Here is a 17,056-nt window from a genome sequence, read left to right on the forward strand (position 1 = left end):
GTTATTTGCCAGAATTTTTTTTTTTTTTTTTTTTTTGAGACAGATTCTCACTCTGTTGCCCAGGCTGGAGTGCAGTGGCACAATCTCGGCTCACTGCAACCTCCGCCTGCTGGATTCAAGCAATTCTCATGCCTCAGCCTCACCAGTAGCTGGGATTACAGGCACACACCACCACACCCAGCTAATTTTTGTATTTTTAGTAGAGATAGGGTTTTGCCGTGTTGTCTAGGCTGGTCCCGAACTCCTGACCCCAAGTGATCTGCCCGCCTCGGTTTCCAGAAGTGCTGGGATTACAGGCATGAGCCACCACGTCTGGCCTATTTGCCAGAATCGAAGGAAAATTTTCTTCTCCCTCTGGAGAACTCTGCTGTTAATCTTGTTGCCACTAAGGTAGCAGGCTGAGATGTTGCAGCTAAAGACTGCAGAAGAGACTAACAACCCAATTAAGTTATAATTAGCTGAACTATTTCAGGTGTTTTTAATCAATGCTCTCCTTTCCGTAAATCATAGGAAAGGTCTTCAGGGGAGAGGGAAGAAATGATGCTTCTATATTAGTGCAAATATACACTTGCTGAAGGGCTGGATGAAGGCACAAACATCTACTTGGTTGTCTTACTCTTGGAATTAATGCTGACCTCCTCTTTCTTGCTCTTCTCTCTCTGTTACCTCCTCGCAGACATACCCAGACACCTGACTGCCAACTGCTATAGAAACCCCTCATATAGAACAATGAGAACACATGGACACAGGGATGGGAGCATCACACACTGGGGCCTGTTGGGGGTGAGGGGAGGGAGAGCATTAGGACAAACACTTGATGCATGTAGGGCTTAAAACCTGGATGACAGGTTGGTGGGTGCAGCAAACCACATGGCATATGTATACCTATGTAACCTGCACATGCATCCCAGAACTTAAAAAAAAAAAAAAACTCAAATATTTTGAGTGTGTCCACTCTGCTCCTGCCCTCAACCCTACTTTCTTTCAATGCCTATCCCACACTGTCATGGGGCAGTCTTTCCAACATATGCAAACCCAGTCACATCAGTCCTCTTGACTAACAGTTTTAATGGTTCCTCATGTTTCCATTTTGATTGAATTGCCATGGAAGGTATTTCCTCAATTAACCCCAGCCCACCTCTTCAGTCCACCCCACCCACACAGCCTGGCCTTTTGGTCCCACTATGCCAAGCTATTCATGGCTCACAGAATAAGCCATGCTCTGCCCCAACTCATGCTTCCAAGCAGCCAGTGGCCTCAGCCTGCAAGGCCCCCTTTCTCCTCCCCACCCCTTGGTCACCACCTTGGTTTCCACCGTGGCTCTAAAGACTCTTCTGGTGACTCAGGCAAAGGAAATGTATCTCCTTTCTGTGCATCTCCTGGCTGTGTGTTCTCTTCTCAGTTCGCTCTGCTCCTTCCTACTTTGTTCACGTGGCTGTCCCAGATATTCAACCAGTTTGATTGAAGACATTCAATTTGTTGAGGCAGAAACATGGAGCAGTTTTATCTTGCAAATGGCTGCTACCAGCTGTGTGTTCCTGTCACTGGCTCTCCTTTCCCTCTAGGGACCCAGTCCCCTTAACAATATTTGATTCTATGTCATAACTCATAAGTCGTCACTTGTGTTTATTAAAACAATCTGGTCTGGTTTCCCATCTCATATATGGTTCAAACTCTCTCTCCCCAGGGTAGGCTGGACTAGGCTGGGTAGGGGGCAGATCTTATGTCTGAGACTGTCCCCTTCTTACTCATGATGTCACAGTGAAGAGGAGGAGGAGTTTCTCTAAGTCATTGTTTTCTTCATTGGCTTCAGTGGTGCTGAAGTTGCTGGTGACTCTGCTGTTGTTGACAGCCCTGTGTGTGTGTGTGTGGGTGGAGAGGAGTGTTGTATAAAGAGTTAGTATGGTCAGATGGAAGCGCCAAAACCTCCATGGAAGAGGACTCAGTTCCAAGAAGGTCCCCTGAGCATTGGTGGTTCCTTCCCGGGAGAACCTACCATAGTTTCCGGCTGACTCCCAGCTGGAGGCACCACACCATGGCCCTTGGTATCTGTTCCTCTTTACCTCCTGCCACAATTTCTTTTTTTGAGGCAGAGTCTCACACTGTCACCCAGGCTGTAGTGCAATGGCATGATCTTGGCTCACTGCAACCTCCGCCTCCCAGGTTCAAGTGATTCTCCTGCCTCAGCCTCCTGAGTAGCTGGGATTACAGGTGCACGCCACCAGGCCCGGCTAATTTTTTGTATTTTTAGTAGGGATGGGGTTTCACCATGTTGGGCAGGCTGGTCTCAAACTCTTGACCTCGTGATCCTTCCACCTTGGCCTCCCAAAGTGCTGGGATTACAGGCGTTAGCCACCATGCCCAGCCCTCCTGCCACAATTTTTATTGAAACAACTTGGTGCTCTTGCTTTGATTTAAAATAGATAAAAAAACACCGAATTTATTGTGAATTGTTTTTTTTCTCTTGGCTCTCTTAAAAATCTGTTTCTCTATGGGCTAAGTTAGTGTATCATATGGGCCAAATCACTTTTTAAAAATAGGTAATTTTCAATCATAAATAAAGGCTGGTGCAGTGGCTCATGCCAGCACTTTGGGAGACCAAGGCAGGTGGATTGCTTGAGCCCAGGAGTTTGAGACCAACCCGAGCAACACGGCGAAGCCCTATATCTACAAAAAAAATACCAAAATTAGTCAGGCATGGTGGTGCGCATCTGTGTGGTCCCAGTTACTTAGGAGGCTGAGGTGGGAGGATTGACTGAACCCAGGAGGTCAAGGCTGCAGTGAGCTGAGATCGTACCACTGTACTTCAACCTGGGTGACAGTGAGACCTGTCTCAGTAAATAAATAAATATCCATGGATCTTTAAACTATAATTAGATCTTAGAGGCAATCTTGCCCAGCATTTCTCAAAGTATGCTCTGAAGAACTACGAGAGATTCTGTGAAGGCAGTACTCAGTGGCCAAATACGTTTGGGAAACGCCACATTCTTATTCTGTAGAACTCCCTCTCAGAGAGTCATCCCAGATGTCAGAATATGAAAAGCCCCGAGAAGTCCCATGGTAAATAAACCTGGTCAATGTTCTTGAACCTAAGATTTTGCAAAATGATTTGAGCTCTGAATTCCCCATCCGCACTTTTTACCCTGCGTGTCACCTATTGATCCAGTATGGGACGTGCTGGCCTGAGTGATGAGTCAGTGGTACATGCTGGAAATAATATTAAGAAATGGTAGTTACAGGGCTGGATCCATCCTCTTTGTGCTCTGTAGTCCCCTGGGCACAGAGTTTTGTCTCGACATCACTGCTCCAGCATCTATAAAACATGGGACACTCTAGTTCATTGCAGCTTCCACCTTTGACAAGATAGGTATTACAAAATGACCTTGTGATTCAGCTGCCAAAAATTAACAGTAAAGCACCAGTAACTCTGTGAATCCTACTCGATTCAGTTTTTAAAATGTATAAACCATTTGTCAAAAGGCAGAAAGGTGGATATTGGAAAAGGAAAAACAGATTAATTTTAAACTACTTGACTCAGATATAATCATGAAAAATCAAGGAGGTGAGTTATCAACCATTTTAGTTTTTGTATATATTTGGAGTAATATAGAATATTTTTTACATACAATTTTTTTCACACACAAGTTCTCATCATACATATTACTAAAGATGGATAATACCCAGGTTATGAAAACCATAGAAACCTGGATTAATCAATTTTTCTTACGTGGTTTTATCAGGCTGTTACAAATCAATTTTAAAAAGACAGGAAAGCAGCTAAATTTGTTGTTAATTCTCTGAAGTTGTTGGATAGAAGTAAAAATTCAACCTCAACCCCATATTAAATTCAAGCATTTGGAATCTTAATTCTAAAATTTAGAACTATAAAAAGAAGAACATTCTAAAAAAATGTGTGTGCGACCTGTTTTTTGCTTTGTTTTCTACCTAACTTAATTCTGCCACCCAGCTGAATATTTCAGGTTTCCTTGGTGGAACGCAGGCTGAGTGCTGAAGGGCTCTAGCCACCTGAGAATGGCATCTGCCTGCCCGTCACCATGCCAACACCCCTGGCTACAAAAAAGGGATTTCCCCTTTTTCCAGTCTTCCCTCCCATGTGGGACAGGTGCATGCACCCCTACTCCAGGAAGGGCACCATTCCTAATTACAATTGCTTCCTTCCCTCCACTTTTGTGTGAGAGAAGAAAGCTTGAGATGCAATCCTTTGTCTTTTCAAACATGATTCTTTTGGTTTTGTTTTGTTTTCTCGCTATTCTTACTGACGTCTTTGTGTGGTGCAGCGGCTGGGATCCCACTGCATCTACATGGCAACCAGGAAATCAGTCATTCAGAGTTTCCATGGTAACCAGAGGGGGGAGGGGTGGAAAAATCCATTTTATCACGGTATGCTGTGTCCCTTCCTGGAAGCCTACAGAATTTTTAGACAGAGGTCATTATGAAATCAACAACAACAACAAACGCCCGTTGGCATCAAGACAGGCCTGTGAACTGGCATCCCCAGGCAGGCTGCAGACTGGGAGGGTGGGAGTGAGCATGCAGCCGACCCCACCATGAGGCACAGGGCGTCGCCTTTTCCCCTCAGCACAGAGGAGAGGTGACGAATGCCACTTGGTCTCTGCAGCGTCTGTAGAGGGAAGTCTGTAAGCGGGAGTGTCAACCCCAATTGGCAGATTCTCTGACACTTCAAGTCTGCAAAGGAAAAGCAGGTAACCGACGTTGTGTAAGAAGTGAGCCTCTTGGTTTGGGTGGGGGCAGAGCTCTACTTTTATGGTAAGAGTAGCCCTGACTACGGAAGTGGGCTGAAGGGTGCTGTCCCAAGAAAAGCGGAAGTATCTGTTGAGTCTTGTTTCCTGTCACATCCTGGAGCTGAAGGTAGTCACATTTCAAATTTAAAAAAAGAAAGTCATGTGAAGTTAACCAGTGAGATTATCTTTTACAGGCAGGATAATTAGAATCCTCAGCGGTGTAGAATCTTCCACCTACAGGCGGGTTGAGTTTTATCACAGACGAGAGGGGCCCTGGACCCTCAGAAGGCCTTAGCTCCTGGATTTATTTAGTCTGACCTTGGAGAGTCAAATTACCAAGAGGTGATTGCACTTCTAACTAAAATTGAGAATGTGCTCCTTGATTTTAAAAAGTCTTCTAATGGCGATATTCTAATAGGCCAGGACATAGGGATGTTACTCTATGAATACAGGTCCCTTTTTTTTTTTTTTTTTTTTTTTTGTAAAATGAAAAATTACCTCTCATCTTCCTTTTTAACAGTGGAAGATTACGCTTTTCCTTTTTCCTCTTTGGAAGTTGAGATGAACAAATACTTGATTTCCTTCCCTCTTCACTCCACACTGCCCCCTCCACTCTCTTGAGTCCATCCTAGTAAATAGCTCCACCAGTCACCATTCACTTTGGAGTCTTCCTCACCCTTACTCTCCTTCCCTCACATCCAAGTCAGCAGCAAATTCTTATAGCCCTAGTTTCAAAATAGAGCCTGAATCCAATCTCTCCCCATTGCCTTTACTATTTGTCATCCTAAGCCAAGCCAACATCATCTTTCTAAATTCCAAAAGGCCCTCCTCATTGTTCTAGTTTCTATTTTGGCTAGCGTCATTCTGGTCTCACAATGCAAGTCAGATCATGTCATGCCCTTGTTCAGACCATTTCCCACCCCGTGGCTGTACATCACACTCAGAATACAACCGTGACCAACAAAACTCTATGAAGTATAGCCCCCAACTACTGCCCCATCCTTATACCCTATGTGTGCTTTCTGCTCTATCCATGCTGACCCCTCCTTGATGCTTCTGAACACACTCAACTTCTGCAGTCTCAGGGGAGAGTACTGTGCACTTGTTGAAATACTCTTCCCTAGATGTTAGGAGGCCTCCTCTCACTTCCTTCAGGTCTCTGTCTAAATGTCTTCTCCTGCAGGAGGATGTTTGTATCAGCCTGGGTATATTAGGAAATAGAAGGCACACCATTTTTAGGAGAATGAAGGGAGTATTTACAGAGGTATGTGTGGGGATCAGGAAACCAACAGCAAGATCTGATGCTACACCTAGGCTCGAATGGGCTAGTGTTGGAGGAATGCAGAGATTTGCAGTCCTGGACACCTGTGGGGCTGCCCAGAAGTAGTTGTGGTTCTTGAGGAAGGAAACCAGGACCAGAGAAGAATGCTGAGGAATAGACACACTGACCTTACTTTCTACCCACTGGTCTAACACAGATGGAAATCAGAGATCGAGGGAGTTGGAGTAATGAAGTACTGGGTACTATACAAGTTATCTACTGGTATATAACAAATGATCCCCCAAACAGCAGTTTCATACAATATATACTTTTTTTCTCTTATAGTTTCTGTGGGTCAGGAATTTGGGAGCAGCTTATCTTAACATTTCTGGCCCTCAGTCTAACTTGAGGTTACAGTCAAAACGTCAGTTGTTTGAAGGCTTGTCTGGGGTGGAGGATCCATTTCTAAGGTGGCTCGCTTACATGGCTGGCAAGTTGGTGCTGGTTGTTGAGAGGAGACCTAAGATCCTCCCTACATCGACCTCTCCACAGGGCAAGTTGAGTGACCTCACAACATGGCACCTGGTTTCCCCCAGAGCAAATGCTCAAGGAGGCCAAGGTAGAAGCTACAGGGCCTGTCATGACCTAGCCTTGAAAAATCACACATTGTCACTTCAGCCACATTCTATTAGTCACACAGATCAGTTCTTAGTCAGTGTGGGAAGAGACTATACCAGAGTATGAACAGTAGAAGCCAAGAAATAATTGAGGGCCATCTTGGAGAGCAAAGCAAAGTGGAGAATGAATTGAAAAGGGTGAGGGAGGAGATGGCGATCAGAGAATAACCAGCACCCTTCCTTGATCATTCAATTTAAAATACTGTGTGCATTCCTGCTGCTCTGTTCCCCTTCACTGCTTTATTTTTCTTCTCAAAATTTAATGCTACCTGACATATTTATTTGTTAATGATTTTATTTTTGCATTCCCTCACTATCATATAAAATCCATGAGATCAGAAACACTGTTTTGTTTCCTTCTGGCACCTAGTAAACTTTCAATAAATATTTGTATATTCAAATGTATAAATTATACCTAATTTTAGATACAAAGCAAATGCTTTTTTTTTTTTTTTTTTTTGAGACAGGGTTTCACTCTGTTGCCCATGATGGAGTGCAGTGCCATGATTGTTGCAGCTCATTGCAGCCTCTATCTTTTGGGCTCAGGTGATCCTCCCACTTTAGCCTCCCAAGTAGTTGGGACTATAGGCAGGTACAACCATGCCTGCCTAATAAAAAATAAATGCTTTTAAATGGCCAATTCCAGTAATATCCCCATCCTTTTTAAACCAAAAAGTTGTTCCTCCCAACCCAACTCCATCCCTAAAAAGACTAATACTAATCACGGAATTAAAACTTTGTTTCTGGGAGTTTTGGAAGCAGCATAGTTGCCTCTTGGTCCTTTCTCTTTCTTCAGCTTCTGTTGTTTTCATTTGGCTGTTCCTTGGAGATTTTATTTTTGTTTTTTGCACTCCCCCCCTTAATTTTAGAAGCAAGTTTTCATATTTCTTCCTCTTAAAGTAAGTTGCCTCTTATGTGGCTGTTAAAATTGCCTGTTTATGTGGCTCCCATTTGAGTTCTCTTTGCGGCAATCTTATTTAAAAAACAGCTCTCATGAAAAAAAATAAACCCCTCCCTCCTAATCTTCTTCCGTATTCTTTTTCTTCTGTTTATGCCTGAAATCTACCAAGTGTACCAGTGAAAATTTCCTGTCTTCTGTGGCACATATGAGGCTAAAAAATTGCTGACCTATGGTTACTGACAGTCGGAGGAAAAGAACAGATTACAAGCAGAAAAACATTTCTTCTGGGCACTGGGGAACACGTAGAGTCCATTGTATTAGGCTGTTCTTGCATTGCTATAAAGAAATATCTGAGACTGGATAATTTATAAAGAAAAGAGGTTTAATTGGCTCTCCATTCTGCAGGCTGAACAGGAAGCATGGTGCTAACATCTACTCAGCTTCTAGGGAGGCCTGAGGAAGCTTACAATCATGGTAGAAGGTGAAGAGGGCTCAGGCACATCACATGGCAAAAGCAGGAGCGAGAGAGAGAGTGGGGGGGGTGCCACCCACTTTTAAGTGATCAGATCTCCTGTGAACTCAGAGTGAGAGCTCACTTATCACTAAGGGAATGTCCCAAGCCATTCATGGGGGATCCACCCCCATGATCCAAACACTTCCCACCAGGCCCCACCTCCAACACTGGGAATTACAGTTCAACATGAGATTTGGGTGGGGACAAATATCCAAAGCATATCACCTGCATATGCAATGCCAACCCACCGTGGAGCTTATGTACACAACGTTATCCCAGTTAATTTATTATAAGAAAAAGAAGGCAGCCTCAGGAACATTTGCACCCAAATCTAGAGAGGGTGGAAGGATGATTTTTGTCCTCCATCAGCCCTAGAAACTGATGATAAATTAACACATTTCCAGATACCAAGTGGGAGAAACCAGCCCCAACAGGTTCCCTTGGAGCAGGGAGATAATCTGGTGTCAAAAGACATAACTTGGCTCCCCATATGCATACTCATCATTCTACACAAAATCTACACAGAAATCTTCATTGTAAATGCTTTGATCATAAGATGCACTTCGTATCACCATCAGCTTTTGACCCAATGGTACTGGAGCAGCAGTTTTGACTCTTATCCTAAGAGTACATACTAACCTCATCATTTACTTATATCATAAATGGGAACAGTGAGTTTCTATTGTTCTTGTGGAGTTCATTTACTCATTTGACAAAGATTTAGTGAGTGCTTACTGTATATTAGGCACCATCAAGACCCTGCCTGATCAAGAACACAATTGTTATTTTCCTACAGACTTAAGGGTAGAAAGACGTTTTCATTTTCCCATCTGATGATTGTCATAGATGGTGAGTCTTTGAAGAGTTTCCTTAGACAGTTACTCCATAATGAAATGGGAGTCTGTCTCACTAATAAATAGATTAAGCAAATATGTCCATTCTGAACACTTTAATTTCTTCTTTAAAATCTTATCTTTTCTCTAGTGGTGCCTTCTCCGCTGTGGGGCATGAACAACTTTCTTCTCTCTTGCCTATAGTATTTGTGGTTATTGCTGCCACGTCCTTCAGATATAAAACCATTGATGTGTGTAATCCTTAAATAAGCGTGCAGGTAATGTCAGTTTTCCACTTTTACATCAGCTCTGCACCAAGTGTGTTGCTAGAATTTTGGCAGGATTTACTTAAGTCATATTATGCTGTTAATTTTCAGTTTATGCAAATCTACTTTCTAGATGTAAAAATTTAGCAGTGAGGGATGTACGTAAATATTTTAACAGTAAATTAATGACTTGGCTGTGGTCTGGGTAAATTTCAGTATTCTGAACTAGGAAGGAATCAGTGACCACAACTGATCTTGAGCATGTAACTCACTGTTTTCATTGGAAAATAAAATCATAAACAATAATGTATAATGAACAAACTTGCCATACTAACAGATACTATAGGACTTTGTTAACATTTTAAAAATTAAAAAGAGCCCTACAGAAACTTGACTTATCTTCCTTCTCCTAAAATGAATCTCTGGACCTTACTTGTCATGCTTTTGCCTTTATTCATATATGCAAATAAGATTTATTGCACATCTACTGTGTCCTATGCACTGAGCACTGTGCAAGGCACCAGAGATACAAGACTGAGTAAGACATTACCTATGAATTCTAGGATTTCACATGTGGTTGAAGATGGAGGTAAACATGCAATGATAATACAAAGTGATAAGAGCTATAACCAGGATGAAGAAGTGGTAATTTGTCGGGGCAGGGGAGGGGTCCCTAGCTTAGTCATTTTCTTTTATAAAACTGCACGAAAATAGTAATTCGCTAAGGAATCTTAATTATAGATTATTTTTGCCAAGTCAATAATTTGAGACTTCCAGTTGTACTCTATACTACATAATTCTTCTCTGTTGAAATTTCCCTGTGTAATCATACAAGTAATACTTAAAGAATGTTGAACAGCTTCTTACTAAAGTAACGGAAATCATTTTAGTAACATTTCATGAGAAGTGTTTTGCATCACTGCAAATGTACCTTCAGAGTTCACAGATTTGCCAGAAGAGCAATCAATTGACAACACTTTCCTTCATAAGAGCTTTCTACATATAGTGGGGCTTCATTATCATCTAAGTAAAGAATAGATTTTTTTTGCCTGCTGGTTTAATGTTATTACTTGGTCGGTTACCTCAGGGTCTTTCCTTTTCCAAAATCATTATCACATTTCCCCCCTTGCTACATCCTCTTCTCATTTTTTGATTTCTGGGGACATTTTTGGTAATATTTTAAGCAGCCTTAGTAGTTGTTCACTCATTCTCTTAGATTTTTAGCTGATTTTATAAAATGTTCTGGTATTTTCAAAATGGTCAGTAGTGGTCATAACTTTCTTCCATAGGACCTAATTGTTTATATTCAGTTAAAGTTAACAAACAAATACTGAGTGCACGCAATGTACCAAGTGCTGTGCGAGGTGGGTGCTGAAGATGAACAGATGCGAGACCTAGCCCTTGCCCTCAGGGAGTGGCAGGTCTAGTTATCACACTCTAGTGAACTCTGATGGAAGGGACACATTCACAAGCCATAGTTCCCTCCACTGCTATGGTTCTGTTCGTGAAATTCTGTCATAGAAAATTCAAAATGAGAACCTGAAAACTTAGGTACAGAATAGAGCCAGAGGAGCCAAGGAAGGTCACAAGTAAATTTATGAAAACCCCTTCCAGTAGGGAAATCAACAAAGACATAAAGAAAAATGCCTTCAAACAGCTCCTTTAATTTCCTATCCTCTTTTGCCAACCTATTTACTGACAAAATAGATCACGCTGTCTGGTCTACATTTTTGGCACAGAAAAACTAAGTCTTGCCTTTCTGCCTTGCCTATAAATTATTGGAGTTATTATTGTATAGCTTTTCTTTCAAGATACTTCAAAATGACTTACATGTGTGATATTAATCTTGCAGATTTGTATTCTTTAATTCTGACATTCCTTTTAAACGACTATTTTTCCAAGGCTTTGTGGGTGCACAGTGTTCTCTAACCTCTGTCACACTTCGCTGCTAACTCCCTCATCTTGATCTTGTTGCCCGTTTCCTGTTGTCCCTGAATTTCTTCTATTTTTTCTTTTTGGGACAGAGTCTCACTCTGTTGCCCAGGCTGGAGTGCAGTGGCACTATCTTGGCTCACTGCATCCTCTGCCTCCCAGGTTCAGGTGATTCTCCTGCCCCAGCCTCCCAAGTAGGCATGCACCACCAGGCTAATTTTTGTATTTTTAGTAGAGATGTGGTTTCACCGTGTTGGCCAGGCTGGTCTCAAACTCCTGACCTCAGGTGATCTGCCTGCCTTGGCCTCCCAAAGTGCTGGGATTACAGACGTGAGCCACCATGCCCGGCCTGTCCCTGAATGTCTATATTGATCTTCAGGGACTTTGTGGAAGCAACAAGTTTTACTTTGCAGAATCACTGTTTCTGTTTTTATGGTAGTAACACATTTGGTTTAAATTCTTTCACCTGACCCCAGTCAATAGCCCAGCTCCAACTTCTGCTGGTGGAGGAAGGGTTTGGAACAGTTTCTGCTTATGGGAAGACCAGAACTTCAGAAACATACAAGGCAGCCCTGGTTTGGGGAGTGTGGAGCCCTTGTTCTAGTAGCCTGGTCAAACTCTCTCTGGGCACAACTGTTTGTATCCACAGCAAGGCCTCCATGGCTGTTTTTTAAATTTTTTCTTTGTTTTTATTTTTATTTTTTAGGTAGAGTCTTGCTTTGTTGCCCAGGCTGGAGTGCAGTGGTGCTATCTTGGCTCACTGCAACCTCCTCCTCCAGGGTTGCAAGCAATTTTCCTGCCTCAGCCCCCCGAGTAGCTGGGATTACAGGTACCCGCCACCACGCCTGGCTAATTTTTGTATTTTTAGTAGAGATAGGGTTTTGTCATGTTGGCCAGGCTGCTCTCAAACCCCTGACCTCAAGTGATCCTCCTACCTTGGCCTCCCAAGGTGCTGGGATTACAGGCGTGAGCCACGGCACCCGGCCGGCCGTGGCTCTTTCTTACCTACTTCCAGCTCTGGCTATGCCTCCCTCCCGTCTTTTGCCTTCTCCCTGCCTGTGTCCCTCTGTGCTACTGTCCTCTTCAGTAAGACCTCAGGCTTCATGGTTAGCCCTCCTCCAGCCCCCTTCTTCAATCTCCATCTACTCTTGGCCTCCTTACCCATCCCCTTCCTCTCCTCATCAACATTTATGTTTGTTTTCTCGTGAGGGGTTAGGAAAGCAAGCATCTTTAACTCATTCATCACCGATAGCCTCCCCAGGAGTGTATATATATATGCAACACACACGTATACATATATGTGTCACATTTCAGGCAATATCAGAGAAGGATCTGGGGGGCTTCGCACTACTGGCTGTGCCCAGAGCAAAAGGAGAGAACTCATGGTTCCAACACATTTCTCTCTGATGAAAGAGTTGGCTATCACTCTTCATGTCCCTTGTCCCACTAGCTTTCGTGCTGGGCCGTGAGACAGAGACTGGCATTTTTCATTAGTGAAGGCCAGGCACTCTCTCTCCAGAAAGATTAGTTCTGCCCACCCACCCCCTGACTCTCTTCGAGCCAAATATGATTCAGTCTTCTTGGCTCCTAACAGCTGGGCTTAGGCTCAGATGTCTGGAGGGAGAGAATGATCCTGTGACACACAGATCAGATCATGATTATATCTTTTTGAAGAACTCTTTAAAGAGGCTTCTATTCCCTTTAGCTGATCCAAGAAATGCCTGGAATTCTAGCTTTTCTGTGATAAAATAACAGCTCAGTAATTTATTTATTCTTGATTACTATTCAGCTGAACAATTAAGCAAGCCATTAAATGTACCATCAATGTATAAGAGTGGACAAGATTTATGACTACATGGATTTACCTTTTTGTTCCCATTTTACTCTTCCTTCTTCCCTGCAGCCCACACGTGCACTCAAGGGCTGGCTTTGCTGGCACAGCTGATGGCTCCTTTCTGATAGGAAACAGAGAGAGAGAGAGAGAGACTGACTGACCAACAGACCTACCTACCAAAGCTGAGACAGGGAAGAAAAAGTAGGGAGGGCTCAGCCACAGAAGGCAAGTCAATCAAAAAATAAAGAACTAGGCTGTAATCCCAGGACTTTGGGAGGCTGAGGCAGGTGGATCACCTGAGGTCAGAAGTTCAAGACCAGCCTGGGCAACATAGCAAAACGCCATCTGTACAGAAAATACAAAAATTAGCTGGGCATGGTGGGTTGGCACACGCCTGTAATCCCAGCTACTCGGGAAGCTGAGGCGGGAGAATCACTTGAACCTGGGAGGTGGAGGTTGCAGTGAGCTGAGATTGTGCCACTGCACTACACCCTGGGTAACAGAGCAAGACAGTCTCAAAAAAATAAAAAATGAAAAAATAAAGAACTAGCTGGGCATGGCGGGGGAGGAGAGAGAAGGAGGTGTACAGCATTGCAGAGAGATTAAAGAGTTTGGGGACTTGGCATATGAGATGCTCTGGGACAGTTGGAATGTGGCAAAGATTTGAGAGTGCAGAAGGGGATGTGAGAAGTGTTTCTAGCTTATTCATCAGTCTCTTTAAAGTTCCTACAGAGATACAAATAAAGAATAGCTTTCTTTTTAATATTTCTTTTCTTTTTTGTTGTTGTTGTTCGAGACGGAGTCTTGCTCTGTTGCCCAGGTAGAGTGCAATGGCAAAATCTTGGCTCACTGCAACCTCTGCCTCCTGGGTTCAAGTGATTCTCCTGCCTCAGCCTCCTGAGTAGCTGGGACTACAGGCGTGCACCACTATACCCGGCTTCTTTTTGTATTTTTAGTAGAGATGGAGTTTCACTGTGTTGGCCAGGCTGGTCTTGAACTCCTGACCTAGTGATCTGCCTGCCTTGGCCTCCCAAATTGCTGGGATTACAGGCATAGGCCACTGAGCCCAGCCTTAATATTTATTTTCTAATTACTTTTTTGTTGCCAGACTATGCTTCTTTATAAGAAGTTCAATGCAGAAATGGAACTAGGAGTTGTCCCAGAATTTTTTAGGCTTGCCCATATAACAAATATTCAGAATTTTGTGTGCATGTGCCATGGATTTCTATAGAAAATTTGCAAAATATATATAGAGAGAGGGAGGGATTTTATTTCTTACCCCATGACCAACTTCTCATTTTTGAGACTTCCTTTTCCTCCCCTCACTCAAAGGAATAGAATTTCTGCCAATGATGCCTTTTCATTATACAAACATCTGTTGACTACCTGCTGTGTGACAAGCAAATATGGACCTAACCTTAATGGACCCAAATGCTAATGGGTGAGATGCACATCTAACAAAACCTGAAAATAATGGCCTTAGTGCTGAAATGGAAGTAGAAGCAAGGCACCAGTCATACTCACAGAAAAGGAAGCACCTGCCTAGTTTCCACGGACAGGGAAGCCTTCTGAGAAAAGCTGAGTCCTAAAGGATAAGTAGGGGTTTACTAGCAGGCAAAATAGAGGAAGGGATAGGGCATTTCTGGCAACGGAAATAGCATGTGCCAAGATGCAGGGAGAAAGCAGCACAGCCCCATCAGGAACCTGTTGTGAAGGTTGTAGGATACAAGGCTGCGACAGGCCCTACGGTGAGAATGTGGACAGGTGACATCACAGAAGGCTTTGTATGCCATGCAGAGGAATTAAGGCATATATCCTGTAAGCAACCTGGAGGGGAAGATACTGAAGAATTATAGTAGGAAAGTGACTTGATCAACTCTCCATCTCAGCAATGTACTTCTGATGGGGATGGCTTCGAAGAGAGACTGGAGGTAGGAGGACAAAGTAGAAAGCATTGTAATTGCACAGAAAAAACCAAAGCATTTGTAAAATAAGACAGTGGCAAGAGGAAGAGAGAGGAGGGGTTTGGGCAAGGAGATAGTTTGGTGGTGAGAATGAAAGGAAGAGGAACTTTAAATCAGATTGGGATAACAAAGATAAAAGGTTTTGGGATTATTCTTATATTCCTGATGTGGGCAACTGGTTTGTATTCCTCATTATATGAAATGGAGAATATAGAAAGAGGAACAGGCTTTGGATGAAGGTATAGTACATAATTTGGGGATTATTAAACATAACTCCAAGGAACATCCAGCTAGAAAGCTCAATAACATAGGAGAGACATCAGGCCAAAATTATGTCCTCCTCATTACCCAACCTCCGCTACCAGTAGATGTAAGGAATACAAGGTATTAATGCCTGCAAATAGGCCATGCATGAATGTTAGAGTATTTTACAGACTTTGTTTTACCCAGTGATAAAATGTACTGGGATAGGCTCATGGTTAGCAATTGATGCATAAACTATTAATGGCGAGATGTCATTTTCCTAAGAAATTAACACTTTGCAAACTTGGTATGCAAACTTGTGTTAAGAGCTCCAAACAGGATTAATCTATCCTGGCCAAGCTATACCCCCACACTTTACTTTTCTCTCCTGAAAAAGAGGCTATTAGGACCAGTTGAAAAGCAATGAGGTATTAATGAAAGAGAGGTCTTAAAATCTAGTTTTTAGCTTTGTATAGAGTTTTGTTCGCACCTCCTAACATTGGTGATTAACCTACTGTGAGTTTTATAAGGGCCAGAGATGGAAGAACTGATTAAAAGGCAGCAGGCAAAATTCCTAGAGATTTTATTGTTTGAAAGAGGTTTTCCTATATAGGCTTAAATATAAATACCAACCTATATAGGCTTAAATATAAATACCAACCATTGGAGGATGGTTGAGAGAGAGAGTTAGAAACAAAAAGACACAAAAAATTACTGTACTTGAATCTAGAGTTTATGCCAGAACCTACTTGTCTAAAATTAACCATAGTCTTGTTTCCAACCATTAATAACCTGCTTCTCATTTTTCTTAGACTTGGCATCATGCATATTTAAATTTACATTTAAAAGTTCCTGGTAACCTTTGGCACAAGGGTTCCTGGTTTGGAGATAACTCACATGTTGGTGGATTCATGCCCAATCCATCTCACTACTGCATTTCTATTTGCTGGTGGATCAAAGCTAGTTGCTCATTTTCAATCTTAATCCATTTTGTAATTTTCAGGAGTGAGTGAGTTGACATCAGGGTCCTTTTTGATGAAAGATTTCCTTGAAAAAATAAGCAAACTGTTCAAATCAAAACAAAGGGTGTTTTGGGACTGTCTCAGAACATTTCATAGAAATTAAATTCTGTACCTTCTAGGTTAACGTCCTGTGGTCCTCACGATGTGTTTGGAAGGCTCACCTGGAGAGTTATTCTCCATCAGTCCTAGATTTCTAACATTTCCTGTTAGTTTACTTGCTGGAGGATTAAGACAAAACTGGATTAAAAAGGAGGAGTTGGGGAATTAACTGTTGCCTGGCAAGATTAGCTTTCCAGGCACTGATTCCTGAGAAGAGGTGTTCTTTTTGTTGTTGTTTTTGTTTTTAACTCCATAGTGTTGCCTGGACACTAGAACAGGATTCCCCTTCCCCCATCTCATGTTTAATCTGTAGCTTCCCCAAAGTACCTTGTGTTAGTACTGGGGGGAGAATGACTCACACATTGAATAAATTGTTATTAAAGCATCTGGGCTCAATTGTGAACATACTAATAGTGAGGAATCGGAAAACCAAGTACTGGTGAGGGTTCGGCTGCTGACTGCCGAAATCACTTGCTGAATGTGAGGCCCAACATCCTCTAAAAATAATGAGAGTTAATATGTGCCGAATACGTCCTATATCCCCAGAACTATTATTAGCACCTTGTATACCATCTCATTTAATCCTCATATTTCCAATGTAGAGCATGACTATCATCAACTATGTTTTGCAGATGAGGAAACTGAGGCACACAGATGTTAAATAATTTGCCCAAGTTCATACAGTCATTAATGGCAATTTGGATTGAAATTCTGGCAGACAGAGACAGCTTGCAGGCTCTACCCTGG

The 17,056-nt window shown here is 42.6% G+C and overlaps 1 protein-coding gene across 2 annotated transcripts in view; it reads left to right on the top strand.

The window, feature by feature from the left end:
* GNG2 (G protein subunit gamma 2) overlaps positions 1 to 17,056 on the top strand; it is a 143,820-nt gene that overhangs the window by 16,771 nt on the left and 109,993 nt on the right. The window contains exon 1 of one of the 2 annotated variants that reach the window (XM_055097583.1): positions 4,483 to 4,724. The exons of the other annotated variant lie outside the window; for it this stretch is intronic. The gene's annotated coding sequence lies outside the window, so the exon portion shown is untranslated. Of the gene's footprint in view, positions 1 to 4,482; positions 4,725 to 17,056 lie in introns of those variants that run through there. 2 annotated transcript variants of the gene reach the window in all.

The sequence above is a fragment of the Pan paniscus genome, chromosome 15, assembly GCF_029289425.2.
Source record: "Pan paniscus chromosome 15, NHGRI_mPanPan1-v2.0_pri, whole genome shotgun sequence".
NCBI classification, from domain to species: Eukaryota; Metazoa; Chordata; class Mammalia; order Primates; family Hominidae; genus Pan; species Pan paniscus.